We start from the raw sequence: 22466 nt of genomic DNA on the forward strand, positions 1-22466 counted from the left end.
TTAGGAGAGAAGCATCAGATAGATTCTCTCTCTGTGTTTGTCTCCCGCTATCTCCTCTCTCTCTCTCTCTCTCTCTCTCTCTCTCTCTCTCTCTCTCTCTCTTTCTCTCTCTCTCTCTCTCTCTTTCTCTCCCTCTCTCTCTCTCTCTCCCTCTGTCCTCTCTTTTTCTCTCTCTCTCTGTCTCCCTGTCCTCTCTCTCTCTGATATCTCTCTCTCTTTCTCTCCCCCACCCCTTTCTGACTCCCCAACTCTGTCTTTCAAATAAACAAATCATTTTTGAAAAAGAAATATTTAAATCCTATCTTTTATAAGTATAATCACCCCAATATGTCAGTTTCAAAGGTATAGCGAAAAGCCTGTAAAGATACACGACAATGATGTGGGTTAGGGTTAGGGTAATCCTCTAAATCAGAAAGTAAAACGGAAAGGGTTCACATTGTTTGTGTTTACATATTACTCTTTGGGGATTTGATACGTGTATTTGCCCCTAAAAGTCACAGTCATTTTTTTCCTCCTTCTTTTGCCCTCCCATAAAAAGCAAGTAGTCTAAATGAGCTGATTCTAAGTGAATGACTTACTTTTTCTTTTATTTTTCTGTTTTTCACATAAAACAGTCTAATGTTTATATCTAGAGCTTTACAACATATTGAAGATTCTATCAGAAATATGAAGATAAAATATGAGACTTTCTCCTTGAAAAAAGCATCTGAACACCATGATTAGCCATCACGGCCTTAAATACAACTTTCTCAACAATGGTAAGTGCTAAATATTTGAAGACGTACTGATCATTCTTCACTACTTTTAATTTGATAATTTGACTTGGGTCACTGATAATATGTTCTTTCGAAAAAAATAGTTCATGTTAAATAATCAGTGATCTATGTGTACCTCCATACAATCCTCATCATTTGATATGAAAACTGTTTTAAATTTTAGGTGATAATGGGATATATTTAACATAAATTAAAACCAGTAATTATTTCATGTTGAACAAAATTAATTCAAATCTTTTTGCAGTATCTTCAGTTCTTATCTATACATTTAGTAACCTCTTGAGTAAACAGGTAAGCAATTAACAGTTTTAGAGTGTGTTGTGTGTCCATCATTATTTAATTTTTTTATTGGAAACTCAGGAAATGGAGAGGAGGAGAGACAGAGAAGATCTTCCGTCCAATGGTTCACTCCCCAAGTGGCCACAGTGGCTGGAGCTGAGCCAATCTGAAGTCAGGAGCCAGGAGCTCCTCTGGGTCTCCCATGTGGGTGCAGGGTCCCAAGGCTTTGTGCCATCCTCAACTGCTGTCCTAGGCCACAAGCAGGGAGCTGGACGGGAAGCAGGGCTGCCGGGATTAGAACCGGCACCCATATGGGATCCCTGTGTGTGCAAGGCAAGGACTTTAACTACTACGCTATTGTGCCAGGCCCAAAAAATAAATGATTTTTTTTAAAAAGTGTGCATGACCAGTTCATTCAAATTAACAAATCGAACTGATAGTTGACAGTCTAATCACAAGCAGCTTGATTTTGAACTTGTTGATATTCTAAATGGGATTAATTGAGAAAGTTTTCTTGCAAGTGTATACAGTTATAATATTTGTCCCTGGATACTCATGCTAAATCCTCAAATCAAAACATGCATATAATAAAAGGAAAGATCATATTTGTTACCAAAATTCCATCTGATCTAACACCAAAAGGAGATTGAAAGCATTATTTATTGGGTCCAGCGCAATAACCTAATGGCTAAATCCTTACTCTGCATGTACCCCAGAATCCTTTACTGGTGCCGGTTCATATCCTGGCTGCTCTACTACCTTTCTAGCTCCCTGTTGTTGGCCTGAGAAAGTAGTAGAGGATGGCCCAAAGCCTTGGGCTCCTGTACCCATGTGGAAGATCTGTAAGTGGCTCCTGGCCTCTGGCTTCTGATCAGCTCAGCTCTAGCTATTCTGGCCACTTGGGGAGTGAACCAGCAAATGGAAGAGCTTTGTCTCTCTTCTGTCTGTAAATCTACCTTTCCAAGAAAAATAAATAAATAAATAAAATTATTTCTTAATAGACCACATTAACATAAGTTAAGCCAAATATGAACCCAACGTATATAAATGAACTCATCTTATGCATGGTCTTACATTTTACTTTACCTTGTTTCAATTAAACTGGATATTTTCAGTGTTTACAAGGGCATGAAATTGAAGTTGGAATCATAATAATCAAAAGACCAGGTTAGAAATCCAAGTGGTTGGGGGCAGCCAATGTGATTATGCCACCATTTGTAATCACATTGGGGTATCTTTCAGACCCTGGCTACTCTGCTTTTGATTCAGCTTCCTACAGAAGACAGCTGAGGATGGCCTGTGTGCTTCCTCTCTCGCTCATGTAGCAGCCAAGGTTGGAATTTTTGTCTGTTGGCTTCAGTCTAGCAGTTAACAACCATTTGGTGAGTGAACCAACAGATGAAATATATTCCTCTTCCTCTCATTTTTTGTCTCACATTTTCAAATAAATAAATAAATCTTAAAAAAATAAACGAAAGTGAGGCTGGCTAGGCTGGCTAGGCTGGCTAGGCTGTAGTCCCCACCAGTGTAAGTTAGAACCAGGGGCAGGTCGGGCTGTGTCAGGCTATAGCACCCACTGGTAAATGCCAAGCTGAGGTGGGCCTTGCCAGACTGTGCCGTAGTGCCCAACCAGCACACATGAGACCTGGGGAGATTAGGCGAACCTGGTAGAGGGCATACAGAGAGCTCCCCTGCTGGGCCACTATTCCCACTGGTGAGCGTGAGAGCTGGAATGGGGGGGATCAGACCAGGCCAGGCAGGGCTACAATACCTCTTGGCCTGCATGTAAGCTGGATCAGAGACAAGCCAGGCTGGGAGGACTGTACCTACTGATACATGCGTAAGCCAGTGGGGTGAGGGTTGATTGGGCTCTGCTGCAGCATCAGCTGGCAGATGCTGGCACTGGGGGCTAATTCTGTCAAGTTAAACTGCAGAACCACCTCGAGAGTGTATGTTCCAGGAGTGGGAATGGCTCAGTAGGGAAATAGTGGGCACCTCTCTCTTGGGTTATCACTCCCACTGGAGAGCATGAAAACCAGGACTGGGGCAGGCATGGCTGGACAGACAGCACCTGCCAGCATGTGTGTGGACTGGATAGTGGGACTGCTTGGGTTGAACTAGGCTTCAACGCCCATTGCAATGTATGAGAGCTGAATGGAATGTGGGACAGACTGGGCCAGTATGCCGTACATACTGGCAAGCACAGGAACCAGGGCAGAGGGTGGGCCTGGTGGGAATGAAAGGGGGTCACTCCAACTAGGCTACAACTCCCACTGGTTTGTGCGGGGGCTGAGTGTGTGGTGAGCAGGATCAGGCTGGACTGCAACACCCATTAGTTTGCATAGAAGACAGGGCTGGAGAGAGAACTGATCCAGCAATTGCAACTAACAGTGTGCGCATAGGCCGATTTGGGCGACTGACTGTACCGGACTCTGTATTAGCATACACATGCAAGGATCAGGTCTGAGATCACCTCAGATGAAGTTTCTTTGGGAGTCCCTCCAACTGAACTGCTGGATACATAACTCCAACCATGCAGAAAATTGCAGGTTCCATGGTATGATCGTGGAGTGCATGTGTCAGAAATCCAAGTAACCAGAAAACTATGACACTAAATACCCACATTTCTGCACTCTGGAATACAACCACAAAACTTGATTTTGTGTCTCGATTAGGACTCAGATTTGCTAGTATGGACATGGACTTCTAAGCTGTATCTGATGCAGTTAAAAGATATGGGTTGAAATCCCAGGAAGAATAGTGCCCGTTTTTGCTGACTCCTATGGAACCTAAGAATAGAAGACTAAGTTACATTTTCATGAATATTTTAATTTGCCACCACAACAAAACATTCCTTTTGAAGAGAGATTCCCCCATGATCACCAATAGCAGGGAACACATTTTAACAAACATCTTTGCATTGATTTTTTTAATCTACCACCAGAGTTGGTTACTGAGGTGCCCCAAATAACTAAAGCATTGCTTCAACTTAATGGAAAGTGCATGTGAATCACTGATGTTAGGCTACCATCCATCTTGAAATAAATATTTACCCATTCAGACAGACAGAAAGACTTTTCCTCAAAAACAAAGTTTCTAAAAATAATTTGAAATTAACTTTAAAGGGCTGATAAAAATTCAAGAATTTGAGCTAGAGGGACTAGTACTCTTAAAGTGTGAAACCCCCAAAAGAAAGTAACTTGTCAGCACTTGTTACACTAAACGGACACGTTTCTAGAAGGAGCTTTGTGTTTATTAGTTCATGATGAACCACACTATTCATTACTTTCACATTATTTGAAATTGCTAAATTGATCACAGAATCAATGTTTGCCAGACAGTGACAGTGGGAAACCAGGCGATAGAGAAAGTGGGGATATTTCTTTGAGTGGGGTGGGACCAGCTGACTCCCACGTTGCCAAGTAACTTTCTCCTGGTACTAGATTTGACAGAGATAAGAAATGGCCTAAGGGATCCGCGTTAGAGTTAAGGATTAAGCCCTAATACCATTGGGGCTTCAATTGTTCAGCTTTTGCCTTCCAGAAGTCACAAAGTGTGATTGTACTGCTTTTCAACTAAGGCTCCTATCAGCTTCTGTGATGCTGTGAGTGAAGATTTGGAGGAAAACATTGTAAACTCCTCCAGTGGCTCTGTAAAAACGTGTAACTCAGAAGGAGGGCCTTAAGGTCAGCTCCTGGAAGATAATACTTTATAACAAGTTTCCTTTGAAAATTCTCTTTCCTTAATGATCTTCCTTTGTTCCTTGAGAAGAGGTTAATGTTTCAAGACAAGCCACAGAAATACTCAGTTCCATCTGCCTTTCCTTCTGGTGATAATGGCTTTCAAGTGATGGGTGTCTTCGATGATGGTGCTGCAGCCTTTGTAGTTAGAATTATTTCAGGTATAGATTTTATTTTTTTTAAAGGTAAACTGTATAGCCATTATGGCCATTTATAAATTAACTACTAAATAGCATATATGATTTAAGTATTCAGGTGGAATTTGTCAAGTACATTGCACTAATTGGAACAAACATTAAATAGGAACCAAGGATAACTTACACATACATTTTATATACATATTTTTTTCTCTGAAAGCTGGCTTATCTTCCTATTACTCCTGAGCTTTTTCAGGCTTCATTTACAAACTTCAGACTTAAGTGTTTCCACTGATAGTCAGCCACAGTGATTCTACAGCTTTTTAAATGCATGGTTCACTCTTTAGCTCCTCGTGTTGAGGCAGCAAATTCTTTCAAGATTCATGCATTTTGTTCTCGTGTAAATTCTTTCTTCACTCATGTGTTTCCAAAGATGATTTTAGCTTTGTATTTACTTCTTCCACTTTAAAGGAATCCGAATGGTGTTTTTTCTATGGTTATCACAATGTTATCACTTAAGAAATGAGAATGAATAAATAAAAGAATAAATGAATGAAAAATATTTGCCACTCATGAAACGTCTGACAGAAAGAAGAAATACTGAACACTGCAGACATTGCGGCATGTACCTTCATTATAACTGTCATCATTATTATTCTCACTGTTAATGAGAATATGGAAATGAACCAAATTCTCTAACATAAAACAGCTCGTTAGCGGTGTAACTTGAATTTGTGTTGAGATACATCACTCTTTCCCTCCATTTTCTATCTCTAATTCTAAAACTGTCCCCACCATTGGTTTGCGGAAGTCTAAAATCTTTTGTCCATTCTTCATAGTCATAAGTGGTATAGCCAATATCCTCAGCAGATAGATGAATGAATCAACTCTTACTCACTAATTATAGGACTTATCATTAAATCTTTTGATTTCCTAGAGCATTTTTAAAAGGAATCCTGCATGTGTAAGACGTTATTTTGTTATTAAAGGTTAAAACATACTTCTAATGTAATCCAGAGAATAGATATATAGACATAGACCCACGGTTATGTATCATCCATTTTCAAGAATTTCAAGTTTTTGTGTAACCTGACATTAATACTATCAATTTATCTAGTTATTGGCAACTGATGGTGGTGGCCATGTTCTCCTGACAGATACAGTTTTTTAAAATTGATTTACCAATTTGAATGACACAGTTATATAATTATATGTATAAACACAGTTATACACACACACACACACACAAAGAGGGAATGAGAGGGAAAGAGAGATCTTCTGTCTGCTGGTTCACTTCCCAGATGATTTCAATGTCTTGGGCTGAATCAGGTCAAAGATAGGAGCCAGGATCTTCACGTGAGTCTCCCCTGAAAGTGGTTTGGGACCAAGCAGTTGGGTCATCTTCTACTGTTTTCCCAGGCATATAAGCTGTGAGATGAATTTCAAGTGGATTATCTGGGACCCAAACTGAAGCCCAAACTGAAGTCCATTGTTACAGGAGGCAGCAGAACCTGCACCACCACAATACTGCCCCCAACATGCATATTTTTATTTGGCTAAAGGGTGTTTTGACCAGTGTGTATATATTCACAGAATACACTATTAGTCATCAAGATTTTTAAAGTAGTATATTTTGTATGCAAAATCAGATTTTTAACATATTTTAAGACACCAATGTATCTTGTGGATTTGGACACACATTCTTGCAAGATCTTGCAGGATAAGGATTACTCTTCATGTCTGTGTTCCCTAAACATCCATTAGACACTTAGGCAGATGGCCCACCCAGTCTTCTGAAAAGACAATCATGAATTTATCCATGTGTCCAACGAAGTTCATAGTATTCTTCACGGTCAAGTTCTAAGTTATCTCATACACCTTTCCTGATGTCATTTTCTCCACACTCACACCACCTTCTTCCCATTCTTTGCTCTTGGCTTCAGCCTGGCCCAGCCCTTGCGATGCAGCCATCTGAGGAGTGAACTGGCAGATGGAAGATCTCTTTTTCTCCATCTTTTCTGACCTCTGTGTAACACTGCCTTTCAAACAGTAATTTAATCATACCTTAGAATTTTATAACCTGTGAGGCCAGAGCAGGATTAACCGAACAATTGAACAATCCTTATTCCTAAGGCTTTGACTAAGGGTAAAAGACAACTGAACACACAAAATGCATCTGAACACATAAAATGCATCTGTTAGTTGGGGTAGATGAATTAAGCTTATCTCAGGTAACCTGACACCTTGGTGTATGGCAAGATGAGTGGCTGGTCTCATCTGGGGCTGCCTGTACAGAGCTTTCAACTTGGAGAATGTTTTCACAGTTAGACCTGTAATATTGGATCTCCCAGAAATGGTTTCAGCAAACACGAAGACATAACTGTTTCCTTCTGAAAATTTGTTCTCCCAAACTGCACACAGCACCATTTACACCACACGCTAGTGGCAAAGCAGTTGCCGAAACCTGCTCAGATTCACAGCATAGGGAGTGAGAATTTGTACAGGGCTGTTCAGACGGTTCTATGAAGTGAAACAGGAGACTCTCAATCTCTTAAGACTTAGACCTCGAAGCACGCTGAACACTTTAACACTTCAGCACTTTAAAACACAATTCTCATAGGTTAAAAAATATATCCTTTTGATAAAAGGTTTATTTATTTTATTGGAAAGGCAGATATACAGAGAGGAGGAGAGACAGAGAGGAAGATCTTCCATTGATGGTTCACTCCCCAAGCGGCCGCAACAGCTGGAGCTGAGCTGATCTAAAGCCAGGAGCCAGGAGCATTTCCAGGTCTCCCAAGCGGCTACAGGGTCCCAAGGCTTTGGGGCATCCTTGAATGTTTTCCCAGGCCACAAGCAGGGAGCTGGATGGGAAGTGAGGTTGCCGCGATTAGATCCGGCGCCCATATGGGATCCCTGCGCGTGCAAGGCGAGGACTTTAACCACTACGTTATCACGCCGGGCCCTAAAAAAAATATTACCCAATGTTTTAACTTGGACCACTGTGTTGACATACCACAGAATGAGTGGTTTCAACAATAACCATTTATCACTTGAAGTTCTGGAGACTGGGGACTCTAAGATCAAGGTGTTGACTTCTAATGAGACTGTTTCGCCTAGACTGCAGATGGCTATCTTCTTGCTATCCACACAGAGGCTTTGCTTGATTCATCCAAGTTGAAAGAAAGTGAAAGGCATGGGAGTGGGGCATTGTCTGATATCTATTCTTACAAAACAATCACCAATGGACATCATCCTCATTCCCAGCTCTAACCCTAATTCTCTCTCAAAGGGTCTATGTCCAAATACAGTCATATTGGAGACTAGGAATTTTACTATATATGGTATGTTCATAATTTCCAATATTGAGCTTTGCCAGTTGCATCAGGAATGCAGACAATGGAGAGATTTACACAATACATAAAGAAACGTAAGCTATTGAAAGCTCTCCTCAAAATTATTCAGGAATGCACCTGTAATGCATAACAGAAGATGCAGTTTTTGCACATGAGTTGTTCTTGCTAGGAAGCTCCTATCCATGGATTCACTTCTCAAATGGACTCAGTGGTTGGGGCTGGGCTGATCTCAAGCCAGATACCAGGAGCTTTTCTGAGTCTCCCACAAGGATGCAAGGGCCTAAGGACTTGAAGCATGTTTCATTGTTTTCCCAGGCCATTAGCAGCAATCTGGAGCAGAAGTGCAGAACCAGTGCAGGAACCCAGCACCCACAGGGGACACCAGAACTGAAGGCTGAAGCCTAATCTGCTAACCCATGATGGCAGCCAGAAGGTTTTGTTTGTTTGTTTCTTGCAAGTAGGAGTCGAGGCAAGGAGTAAGCTTATTGGTGGTCTATTTGAACAAGAACAGATATTTGCTTTATTTTTCAGCCACATTTATATTGAAAACTCAGTTCTTTGTGAGCTTCGGCATTATGCATTTATTTGATGTTCTACTCTGGACCCTTCTAAACCAAAGCCTTTCCATTATAATTTCAGTGAAAATTCCCATCAATCTGTCTTTGGGTCTCACATTGTGATTTTCCACCGGTGCTTTTCTTACTTTTTTTTACTCAGCTGTACATTTAAATGGCATGCATTGTATTTCCTGCATCACCTGTAACAATTGTGTGTAGCATTCTCTCGTGAGCTCATCTGTATACTGTTTCTAAAGGCTGGTGAGGACTGGGAGAGGGATCCAATTTTATTGCACTGGTGCTTTCGCCTGTCTCACTTTGCCTCGTACTTACGAGGAACATGTAGGGGAAACCATTTTTATCTATTATGTGATTAGATGTGTGTTTTAGAGAAACCATTCTAGAGGTTACTTGAAGAAAAAAGTATGCACCTGCCAAAGCTTTTGGAGAGAATTTCTCTGTTGCTTTATTGCAATACATGGTAAAGCAATTAGTGTAACCTGAAGCTCTGCAGGAAAGGAACAACTCTTTATCAAGCTGAAACTCTATTATTAGATGACATGCTGTGTGTTTAGTTTGCCGGCCTCCCTTTCTATATACCAGATGGTATATTGTCAATGTAGTAATGAAAGAGCAATGATGAGGAAGCCTTCATTCTAAGATAGCTGTAAGATCTGGACACTGGCTTAAAGATGCTCTTTCTCTCATGTCTTCCTAAACATAACAGTCCTGAAACATACAAACAAGATTCGTGCTCATAATTGCTGTTCATTAAAAGTATTTTTGAAGTCGTTGATACACCTGTATTTTCACAGCTGGAGGGAGAAAAAAATCATCTTCTTCAGCAATTCTTCACCCCACTTTGATTTGTGATCAGTGTGTGTGCTTCCTGCTGCACACTGTTCTGTTTTTTGACCTTGTCTAGATCATCTCTCTTTTGGTCAAGTTTTATTGGTTAGCCTTTATTGAGTCTTTCTACCCTAATCTCCTAATATTTGCCACCTTTAACCTTGTTAGCTCAGTACACATCCAGCATCTTCCCAAGCCTCTTGATATGGGCGCATTTTTCTACCCTAGCCTTTGAACTTTTAAGTGAGGGCAGGACCTATTTCTTTGCATGTGCTGCTGCTTGAGCTGTCTTGAAAATAAGAAATCTGAAGTTGTCAGCTCAAGGACAACCCAAGGGAAAAGCCATTTTCTTCCTAACCTTGTAAAGAAAGATCTTTGTGCACAGTGTAGACAGTTCCCCAAGCTTCCCTCCCCACCAAATCTTTTTTTTTTTTCTTTTTGAAAAAGCGTTTGGCTGCAGGAAAGGCACGGATCAAAGCAGGTATTGATTTTTCTTCATAGAATAAATGTTCACCTACTATAAAAACAAAGTAATTAAAAGTCTTGCAACCACAAAACAGAAAGAGACTTGCAGTCAATTTTTTCATCCTTTTTAAAGTTTTTTCAAAATTTATCTGCCATGTACTTCAGAAAGAAAGCCATTAAAAACCCAAATTAAAAATTTGCAAACATATCAGAGAGAATACATTTTTCAGTTTCCTCAGGCGAACAGTATTCACCTAGAATGTTTAATGACTGTACACAAATGATAATTTCTGTGTCTGAGCAATGTTTATTTGAAAACATTCTTTAACATTTTATACTTGAAGCAAATCCACAGCAAGGTGCATTATTACTGACAGTGAAGTCCACTGATCTGTTTTAAGGCTTTTACATGACATAAAATCAGACCATTCTCAGGTGATGACAGGACGGTGGGCACACTTAGATTCTTTTTCCCTTGGTTTATTTCCTCCTGACAAGGAGACTACTGCACTGTTCAGTTGGTTACACATCTTATTGTTTACAGCCTGTAACAAGATATACAGTTACCTGTAAGGAAACTAGTGGTAAGAAAGTGTAGAGATTATTGAGCAGTTATCAAACTCCAGAGCACTAACTCAAAGGAAGAAAAAAAAAAAAGGTCATTGCACTCAGTTATCAGCCACTAGATTTTTTTTTTTTGACAGGAAGCAAGAGCCTCCATAGGATTGTATCATCCACTCACAGGGTTTCTGATCAAAATAAGGAGACAAAACTAAATACTCAGACAACCATAAACCTATGGAGAGAGGTTATTCACTGCATGTTAGAGCAAGCTGGTTAGAGTCGACATGAGGCTCCCACAACATGTTGATAAAACATGAACTGAGTACACACAGGCTAAAGTTACATTGCTGTGATGTTTGTGTGTGCATAGCGCAATGACAAGAGGATAAGCAACACAAAAGAGTCAAAGAGATGGAAAGAGAAATCTCCTATCCTCCAGGTCACTCCTCAAATTTCTGTGACATCAGTACCAGACCATGCCGAAATCAGGAGCCAGAAACTCCATTTTCATTTCCCATGTGAATATCAAGAATCCAGTTTGCTTGAATTATCACCTGCTGCCTTCCAAGGTATGCATCAATAGGAAGTTGGGAGAGTGAGCAAAGCCAGGGCTCAAACTGCGCTCTGACAGGAAAAGTCGATCTTGCAAGTGGTCACTTAACTGCTATAACAAACACTTGTCTCACTACCAAGTGACTAATGTAATGCCAAGAACAAAATTTATTACTGACTAATTGCTTGTGAAAGGGAGTGAAGACGAGGAAAGAATAGGAAGAAAAGACAGATACACAAGGCTGACTGCTGAGTACTAGACAACTGTTACTACCAGGAGAATGCTTTCTAGTTTTCCTTTTATAAATATAAAACATTTTCTATTGTATTAAATAATGTTAGTCAAATATCCTTTTTCTCAAGCTGAACAAAATCATGTCAACTAGAAATCAAATTGGTTTAGGTGAACAAGCTGTCATTTTCTGCAACATACTTTGACAACAAAGGCGTGTTACAACCCTTACATCTTCTTTAAGACAGCTTCTATTGAATTGTATATGTTGTACACTATATATTCATTCTGATTCTTACCATCCTGATTCATATTTTTACTTAGTAAATAAATGTAGATTGTGTTCTTGGAGCTTTTGAAATTTTTTAAATGTCTTTATTATTTGAACAAACAGCATGTGCAAAACAAATCATTATACTCTAAACCATGACATATTTGCCACTATTAATTTCCAAATTTTACTTATTTCATTTTAATTTGAAAAACAGACAAATAGGAAGACAGAGGGGAAGAGATTTTTTTTTTTACTCAAATGCCCCCAACAGCCAACTGTAGATCACACCAAAGCAGGGGCCAAGAATTCAGTCCAGATCTCCTATGTGGCTGTCAGAGACCTGCCTGCTTTCGAAGGTGTCCTGCATTTTGAGGGACCCACGTTGTCACCACTGTCTCCTGTGGTACATCTACATTGGAAGCTGGAATTGGAAGCAGATAGGACATGAACATGAGTACTCAGGTATGGATTATGGCTATTCTCAGTAGACACTTAAGCTCCCTCAGCATACAGATTTCAGGTGGCAGTTGCACTGATGGATTCACATTTGGAAACTAGTTCTTCTTAAAACTGATAGTATATACTGTTGAACTGCTGAGAGTCTCCAATACCCAGGAAAGAAATTAATTTAGTAATACACTGTAACTGTGAAGAATGTGCCAGTCCCCTCTATCCCCTTGAAGAAGTTGATATAAACACACACACACACAGAGAAAAATCTCTGTCAAGTTTTATCTCCCATCTGCTTAACAAACAGTGGCACTTGACAGGCTTTCAAGGGAGTAGAGTGTGGGGTTACAGGCAGCATGTCTTGGATAAGGTGTATGTCCTTGCCTTTAACAGTGCAGCTCCCAGAAAGACAGGTCTAAGGACTTACTTGCTTTAGGCTGCATAATGCCAACTGGTAGAAACAGCTCAAAAATGCCCGAGGGAGAAAATGCCTGCCTTTTGCCAGTCTCCAGTAGGTCCATTCAGTTCTTACTTAAAAGTCAAGGAAGCGGGTACATTTGGAATACCAAGACTGTCAAAGTGAATATTTTTTCCAGTAAAAGGGAAAGGTCACTAGTAAAGAATACTTAAATTAAAATTGAAATATGGGATTTAAGGATCTAAATGTGGCTCTAACCTTTTGTGAAATAACCATAGAATCATCAGACAAGGTTCTCCTTTATAACCTACTCTTCCATCACCACCTGTTCAGTGAAAATGTCAGACGTGATATATACATATTAACTCTTCTTTTTGGTTGCTCTTAGATGGGAGAGCTTTATGCAAATGACTAAGCATGCAAGACATGACCTTAAATAATATCCTGATTTATAGCATGCGGACAGTTGGGAGGGTGAGAGGACATGTCAACCTGTAACCCAAAATGCAGGGGTTTTACAGATAGATTGCATGGAGCCGTAGACTCTGAGCACGAGTGCCAGTGATCCAGATGCTGCTCCTTTAAACACAATCTAATAGTACCAGTGTCTCAGATCAGGGCTCCATTGCATAAATCTCAATATAACCCTGACCCAAAGCTAAACAAATAAATCCTTTTGTCATTTTACCATTGTTTTCAGCTTGGTTCCATGAAGGGACTCTTACAAAATTTCCTTATGTAATTACTCTTAATAATATTATAGTGATTTATTAGTAGTTTATATCCTCCAAGTCTTACTGTTAAGAATACTTCATACAGAAAGTGAACATCGTTACCATTTGAGCATAATTTGAAGCAGTAGAAATTTGCAAGCCAAGACTCTTACACTTTTATATATTTCATTTTGCTGTTGCTATTGTTTAAAATTAATGGAGCAAGAGTTTGGCCCAGCAGTTATGACCTCCTGATCCTGTAACAGACAAGCTGAATTTGACTTGAGGCTCTGACTCTGGCTTAGCGTGTTGTTAATGCAGCTCCTAGAAGATTCAAGTAGTTGCAATCGCATTTCCAGCCTTTGGCGTCATAGCCCCAGCCATTACAAGCATTTGGGAAATAGCTTTCCACCTGCCTCTCTTTCTTTATAAAATCGGATGAATAAAGATTTCTGTAACTAGTGATAGACAACTTAAAACCAATATGACAACTACATTGTATAATTCTGTGTATCAAGCTTGCAAAAAAAGAATTATGATCCAAAAGGCAACAGACTATGAAGTTAGAAGGGAGAAAATGATTACTACATAAGTCTACAAGTTGAGTATGTAACAAAGTAACATATAAAATGCTTTGAGGATTTGAAAAATGTAAAACTACATGTAAGATATATGCTAAAGAGGGGATGACAGGGCATAACGACAAAATTTTTTCATAACATTCCAATAACAAAATCATATGAAAATGACTGTTTTTCCTATGGAAAAATGCACATACATAATTCCACACACAATTATCGACAATTTTATCTGCGGACGCTGCATAAGGACTCAGGTTATTTGCTGGATACCTGTGATGCACCAGAACTTACATTACAGCGGCTAATGGAGCACAGTGGAATTTCAACCCTGCTACATAGAAGACGAAGTAAGATGAAATACTTACAGAGGGCATAACAGAGACACAAGCTTTATATGAACCTTCCAACAATGACACTTCGGAAAGGTAGTTGGTCCCTCCTCCGCCTCTTGGGAGGTTATAGAATGAGACAAGATCAGTACATTGTGTTTTGCAATTGTGGAAAATGCAGATCAGTTTTTTTTTTAAGAAGATACTGTTAAAACTCTTAAAAGATAGCTTTGCAGAGTAAATTGTATTTTCATGCCATAAAATTATTTTAGTGTAATGTCCTTTCTTACTCATTTTCTCTCATGACATTTATCCCTCTGAAGTACAATCGTATTACAGACCTTATAAATACATAGAAAATAGGTCTTGATTAATAATTAAGTCCTTGACTTAAAACAGTCTAGGAGTTCTTGATGCCTTCTGTAATAAACAATCTATGACTTCCCAGAGTAAATGCTCCAATGGAGTTAAAGCACCTTGAGTGAATGTCCCATGCAGCCAGTTATAAAGGAGGGTCTCAGTATATGTTTTCTACATATGAGAATAAAATTGGAAACAAATACTGATCTAAAATAACTGAAGACTATATTAAAATGAATTCCAATTAGATTACTTGACAATTCCACAGTGATCTGGACTCATTTATTCTGAAGGTAGTGCTTTGGAACTAGTTTTCAGTTGCTCAAGTGAGTCAATTAGTAACATTTTAAGACTTTACGTGAACAAGTTGTAACATGATGGTAGCTTGAAATTAGCCATTTTGAAGATATTAAAGTCAAATAAATTAGAAAGTATTAAAAATAGGCTCTCATCTCCACCTATATAGGGATGATACTCTGGTTTGCTGCTTATATAATTATAAATATTTTAACATTGTGATAATGTAATTATATTATCTGATAATATATTCTAACATTGTGTATAACCTATCTACTTCCGCATATATCTTCATATCTAGGTCTATTTATCTAAATTCAATCCCTTGCAAAACTCCTTTCCGTATTTCATGATGAATTAAAATTTTGTCCATAGTTCAGATTTGGAAACCTTAACTCACTGTCTCTTATGTTTTCAAACTTTTTATTTTGTTTTTTTTTTTTTCTCAAGGTGTGATTGTCCAGTCGTTTTGTTGAGGTGATGATTAACTCCCAAACTTCTTATTCTTTTTCCGTTTATAATCCACATGGTAGTCTCAAGCCTGCATATTTCCTGTAAGGCTGTGACTTGGCGCTAGCTCTGTGGTGTATTAGATAAAGCTATTGGTTGCGACTCCTATAGCCCATCTAGGTGCAAGCTCAAGTCCTGGCTGCTTGATTTTCGATCCAGCAACCCATTAATGCATGAGGGAAAACAATGGACAATGGAAGTCATTTGGCCCCAGAACAAAGTGGGAGACCCTGAAGAAGCTCCTGGTTCCAGGTTATGGTCTGGTTGAGCCCTGGCTGTTGTAACCATGTAGGGAGCAAACCAGCAGAAACACTCAGTCTTTTTCTACTTTTTTTCTCTCTCTCTGCTATGTAATTCTGACTTTCAAATAAATTGAATAAATATTAAAAAGAGGGAGGGCCTGGCCCTGTAGCCTAGCAGCTATGGGATACCACATGGGCACTACTTCTAATCCTGGTAGCCCTGCTTCCCATCCAGCTCCCTGCTTTTGCCCTGGGAAAGTAGTTGAGGACAGCTCAAAGCCTTAAGACCCTGCCCCTGCATGGGAGACTTGGAAGAAGTTCCTGGCTCCTGACTTCAGATTGGCATAGCTACAGCTGTTGTGGCCATTTCAGGAGTAAATCAGCGGATGAAAGATCTTTCTCTCTGTTTCTCCTCCTCTCTATGTATCTGACTGTGCAATAAAAACACATATATATGAAAAAAACAGAAAGACTGCATGTTGCCATGCTCTTAATAGCACTTTGTGGACTCAAATGTTTGATCTAGAAACACAACCCTGTGTTAGATCTGGTTTGTTCAGACAATATTTTTGTCTGGAAAAATAACTCATATTCATTTTAAATCTCTGTTATTCTGGCATCCCCTTGTCTGCATCATTTTATTTTCTTTATTTTTTTTACTTGTTTCTATAAGTTGCTTAAAATACAAAAAGACAAAGAGACAGAGTGCTCTTCTATGCAGAATCACTTCCTAAATGCCCACAGTGGTGCCAGTCTGAGGGTGAAGTCTGGAGCCCAGAACACATTAGAAATAATCCATCACACGCGTGTAATAGTAACTCGACCACTAGAACCAGCAGTGTTGCCTCCTAGGCTAAGCATTAGCAGGAAAATGGAATTGAGAGAGGAACCAGGACTTGATGCAGATGGGAAGCCTGACACAGGATTCAGGTGGTCCCAAGTGATACCTGGACCTCTATATCCAACATCTGTCCCTGAGACATTATCACCCAGGGTTAGTGAAAATCCTGCTGAAACTGCCTTCTGCACTTGCACTGCACCTTTGTGGTTCTCCCCACCTCCCCGGACGCGCTGTAACATCTGATTAGCCTCTTTCGCTGCCTGAAAAGTTCATGTGTGGCCAGGGGTTAAATACTTTGATTCGTCAGACCTGTTTTGACATAATTGGAGTGGCAGCATGACCAATTTGGTTGTATCGAACTTGTGAATTCAGGTAGCTCTCGTGTGATTAATTGACAAGATGGACGCTACATGTAAACAAAACTCTGGGCATTCTGCCACATGCAGATATTATCAGATTATATCTGTATCAAACTCTCAAACAGTAATCACTTTGTCTGAGAAGAAATTCTAAAAAGTATTCGTTTGTAACATTTTAAATTTCATTTTCTTTACAGAGACACTAAACTTTGTGTACAGAATTATCTGACTCATTGTATAAAGGTTTGACAGCTATTTATACAAAAGAATAGTAAATTATCCTTAATGGTAATGAAATAAAATTAGGGCACTTGGATCTGTTTGTTAATAATAGACACTAATCTACAAAGCAGTAATCTCTCCATTTAGTTTCACTTGGATATGCATTTGTTTAAGCAGAAGTAGTGCTCCACTAAGCACGATAATGCTCCGCTAGTTCTACCATACCAACCGCTGAGCAAGCCTACAGCTGTAATGGTGTGCCTAGCAAAATAAAATTCACCAAACCAAAAACCCAAGCACTTTTCCCACAAAGTATACTATCTCCAAGCAATTGTTAAAATGTCTTTTAAAGCTTAATGTTGCTTTTTTCTGCTGATTCGCATTGAGCAAAGATCTTTGAAATTCTATAATCAACAAGTGTTTGTATAAAATATATTGTATAAAATATATTGTGCTGATATTGTCGCATAGCAGGCTAACCCATCACATGGAACACCCATATAACACCAATATAAGATATTGAAGTGCTAAGCGTATGCCTAAATACTCCACACTCACACTCAAGCTTCCTACAAAAGCCTCTGAGACGCAGCTAACAGTCGCAGTATTTGGATTCTTGTCCTCCAGGTAAGTGAATCAAATGGAATCCCTAAGTTCTGGTTTGGCCTGGCATAGCTGTTCTGAACCTCTGAGAGTGGACCAGTGGATGTTACATCTCTATCTCTTTCTTCTTCTCTTTACGTCTTTCCATCACACTGCTTCTCAAATAAATACTTAAAATTAAATATACACATTGCAGTAGATTGTAGACATGTAGTAATAATTACAAGTCAAATGCATTTTCTTCTAAATACCCTAGATCATTTGGGAGGTATTGCATGTGAACTGACACAAACTGAAACATAACAGAAGCTTATAACTGTCAGAAATGACTATACTCCTTAAAATGTGGTAGAGCAATGGTCCTAGCTTGAGGCTCATACTGTTTGTCTGGGTATCCTTTAAATTTTCCTACATTTTTTCAATTAATTCAATACTTTTTCAGCAATATTATTACGAATAACTGATGTTAGACTTGCCATTTTAGAACACTCAAAACTACACATCAATAAACAATAACTTGCATGTTGCACAATCCTCTTATGACAGACCAATGATAGTTAACTGGATTATCTGGCTCTTAATTCTGAAACATAATTTTGTATAAAAAATATTTTAGTGATTGTGTCTATTAACACGTATATATATAAGCTTCTCGATTATAATAAAGATTTATTTAGAACATTCAGGTGCAAAGATTAGGCAGAGCCATTTACTCAATGGATCTCATTTTTTACGTAGAAAGAAAACAATTATATGCCCATCAAGTAATGAGAAACAAAAATTGTAGCAAATCAGAATATGGGGTCATCTGTGATTTGCAGCAAAAGTGATATCACTGTACACATTCACATGGAAAAAAAGTTACAAGTTAGATAAAATACAAGAAGTGAGAGAAGAACAGGCGGGTGAGGTCTTGGGGACAAGAGTGACAAACACTTTTGGAGAACCATGAGCAGTGCAGGCAGTAGAGCCAGAGTCTGACCACGTACTTACATGAATTTGACTGGAAAGGTTAATGGAGGCAATAAGGCTTTATGCCTAGGGACAATGAGAACCATAAAATTAGTAGGAATGTTAGGATAATTGACATTGGCTTAAAGGTAACTGTTCAGATAGAAGCCAATGGCTTTCCAAAAATGCCATGATTTATTCTCAACATCTTTGGTTGTGAAATTATCTCAAGCAGAGTATAGTTATATTTGTAAAAGGCTTCAAGTTTGATTTCCACTTACAATGTGTATATCAGTATACTCACTGAAAATACCCAAAATAGGGCCCGGCACAGTAGCCTAGTGGCTAAAGTCGTCACCTTGCACACACATGCATCCCATATGCGTGCCAGTTTGTGTCCTGGCAGCCCCACTTCCCATCAATTTCCCTGCTTGTTGTCTGGGAAAACAATGGAAAATGGTTCAAAGCCTTGGGACCCTACACTTTCATGGGGACTCAGAAGAAGCTCCTGGTTCCTGGCTTTGGATCAGCTTACCTCCAGCTAATGTGACTACTTAGGGAATGAATCAGTGAATTGAAGAACTTTCTCTCTGTATTTCCTCCTGTTTGGAATGAACTTCCTGGCTCTTGACTTTGGTCTGAACCAGCTTTGGTCACTGTGACCATTTGAGGTCTAAACCAGTATATGGAATAGTCTCTCTCTAAATCTTTCTAACTCTTTCAAATAAATAAAATATGTATTTAATGAAATAAAATTACTTATATAATCTATTCCAGTGCATAGTCATCACCATGTACATGTGGAAAAAAATTATCTATTCAGTGAAAAATTCACTTTTCATTTGAATTTATTGCGGCGGTTTGTAGTTTTAGCTTTGAATCCTACAGCAACGATTTCAATTAAGAGCATTAAATATTTGATGATATGTGAAGAGGTAAAAATATTTCAGCAAAGCTAAATCGTGTGTGGATAGCACATAAGGGAAAAATCTTTAAAACACCATGTGTGGGCCCGGCGGCATGGCCTAGCGGCTAAAGTCCTCGCCTTGAAAGCCCTGGGATCCCATATGGGCGCCAGTTCTAATCCCGGCAGCTCCACTTCCCATCCAGCTCCCTGCTTGTGGCCTGGGAAAGCAGTCGAGGACGGCCCAAAGCCTTGGGATCCTGCACCCGTGTGGGAGACCTGGAGGAGGTTCCAAGTTCCTGGCTTTGGATCGGCGCGCATCGGCCCGTTGCGGCTCACTTGGGGAGTGAATCATCGGACGGAAGATCTTCCTCTCTGTCTCTCCTCCTCTGTGTATATCTGGCTGTAATAAAATGAATAAATCTTAAAAAAAAAAAAAAAACACCATGTGTAAAGTAATTTGGACCCAGGGGAAATGGAATATAGGTAAAGGAAGAGTAATTACAAATGAAGCTGTGTGATGAGTGTTGGAGTCTTCATTATACATTTTTCTCTACTATTTTTTATCTTTGATGATAAACATCTTTAAAAATTTACATACTGTTTAGTATTTTCTTTTTCAAGGGATTATTAGGAAAAGCATGAAGTCCTAGTGGGATGTAAAAAAGTCTTACCTCTTTGAAATATTAGGAGTATTTCTGAAATTATTTTTATGATTAAGGGTTAGCCTGGGAACCAGAGTTGTGATGCCACAGGTGGGGCCACTGCCTGCAATGGCAGAATGTTACATGGGAGCCAGTGCATGTCCTGGCTACTCCACTGCTAAACAGGCCATACTGTTGATGGCCTGGGAAAATCAGAAGAAGATGACCCAAACACCAGAGCCCCTGACACCCCTGTGGGGCCCTAGAGGAAGCTCCTGACTCTTAACTTTGACCTGTATCAATGCACTGACCATTTTAGCCACCTGAAGAACTAGCTAGTTGATGTAGCACATCTCTCTCTCTCTCTCTCTCTCTCTCTCTCTCTCTCTCTCTCCCCTCTCTCTTCTTTCTCACTTACTCTCTGTTCTCCCTCTTTCTGTCTCTCCCAGTCTCAGGGCAACTTTTACTTCCAAGTAAGTGAGTCATGAAAAGGCCTATTTGGTATGTCAATTTTTCCTGTATGCAGCATTAGTTTAATCTCAAAAGTTCCAATAATATGTTTTCCTTTGGTGGTAGAGAATTATTTTACAAAGTTCCTAAAAGGAAACAAGAGCCAGGAAAACTGAAAAATTAGGGAATTTGGAACACAAAATTAACCAATTGCAAACATGTTACACAGAATATAGAACCTCTTTAATTAACAGTTTGGTATTAGAGCATTAATTGAAAGAATAACAGAAGATTCTACCAGATAACAACTAATTCAATTTTCTCAAAACAGCATTGTCATTATAGCAAAAATTCTAAGAGAAACATTTGGTGGGAATATTCTGTATGAAAGCAGGTGAAACAGTAATGAAGACCAACATAGTAGATAACCTGAAACTGGATTCTGAGTTTTTAGTGGAACACAATAAATGATGTTTCGGAGGTATTTGAGTAAATTAAATATGAACTGAATACTTTACAATAAGTAAGTGTCATCAATATAATTAGTACATGCTGACAGAGTGGAGGGTGAATTTATTCTGAAGAGATTATGCTGAAGTATTTAAGGGTGAAATTTTACTATGACACAATTTTTTAAAAATGAGAAATGCAGCGTTGTATGACTTAATTAACTCCAGATATGTTGAAACTTTGTGATCATAACTGCCAAATGTTAATGAGACCTGGTGCCCTGGTACACCTGAGGACACAGAAGATGTTCTGAACCACTACGCTTCTCATGAGCCCACTGATGCTTGTTTCTGAGGAAGCCAGAAGCACTAAACTGAGATGCCACCCATTTCTTGTAAAATTCATTATTATTTACCTCAACAATGAGTTAGGGGAGCAGATATTTCATTCTGTGAAAGTCTGGGCTAGGCCATGCCAAAGTTAGGAGCCGGTACTCAACCTAAATGTTTCACAACCTCTCTAATCACCTGCTGCTTCCCAAAGTACACATTAGAAGGAAGCTGGAATCAGAGTCAGAACGCAGAATCAAATCAAGGTAATCCAACATATGGCATGGACATCCCAAAAGACATCCTAAACTCAAGACCGAATGTTGACCCTGTGAACCTGTCTTTGTCATATATGCTTTTCTTACATTTTTTACAAATAAATAATTTTAGATGTTTTCTGAATTACTTTGTTTTCTTCTTTTGAGAGAAGAAAGGGACACACACCCTAGATGCAGATAGCACTAAATCCTAGGGGGGTTAATATGAATGAGCATGTTTGCCACAGCAGCATCTGTTACTAATTCAGACAGGTGGGTGAAGCTGCATCAAAAGGGCAAACTGGAAAAGCTCCAGACCTAGAGGAATTCAAACAACTATCAATGCTGGTAACATGAAGGCTTTGGCAGTGTTGCTTTTCCTATAATGGTGGGAATTACAAAGAATCTAGAAATTGAAGTAGCTGAGTTATGGAGAGCTCTGCAGCCAGTTCAGTCACGATTGTGACAGCATTAAAAGGTGCCTTAATTGTTTACAGGTCACAAAATACTGGAATAATGAGAATGGATGTCTTATAGGCTACTGGGAAGCAGCAAACAGGAACATTTATGTGAAAGATGATGTCAGATGCAGAATTCGAGCAGTAGTATTAGCTCCCTATCTTAATTCCTGAATTTAACAGTACAGAGCAGAAGACAGTAAGACTGATTCAAATGGATGTGCACAATACATCCTTCCAAAGGGCACATAATCAGTTTATTAGTGAAACATGGACTTGCTGGCTGCCCTTATAATAGACTTGGTAAATCTAAGAAG

The sequence above is a fragment of the Ochotona princeps genome, chromosome 5 (genome assembly GCF_030435755.1).
Source record: "Ochotona princeps isolate mOchPri1 chromosome 5, mOchPri1.hap1, whole genome shotgun sequence".
Classification (NCBI taxonomy): Eukaryota; Metazoa; Chordata; class Mammalia; order Lagomorpha; family Ochotonidae; genus Ochotona; species Ochotona princeps.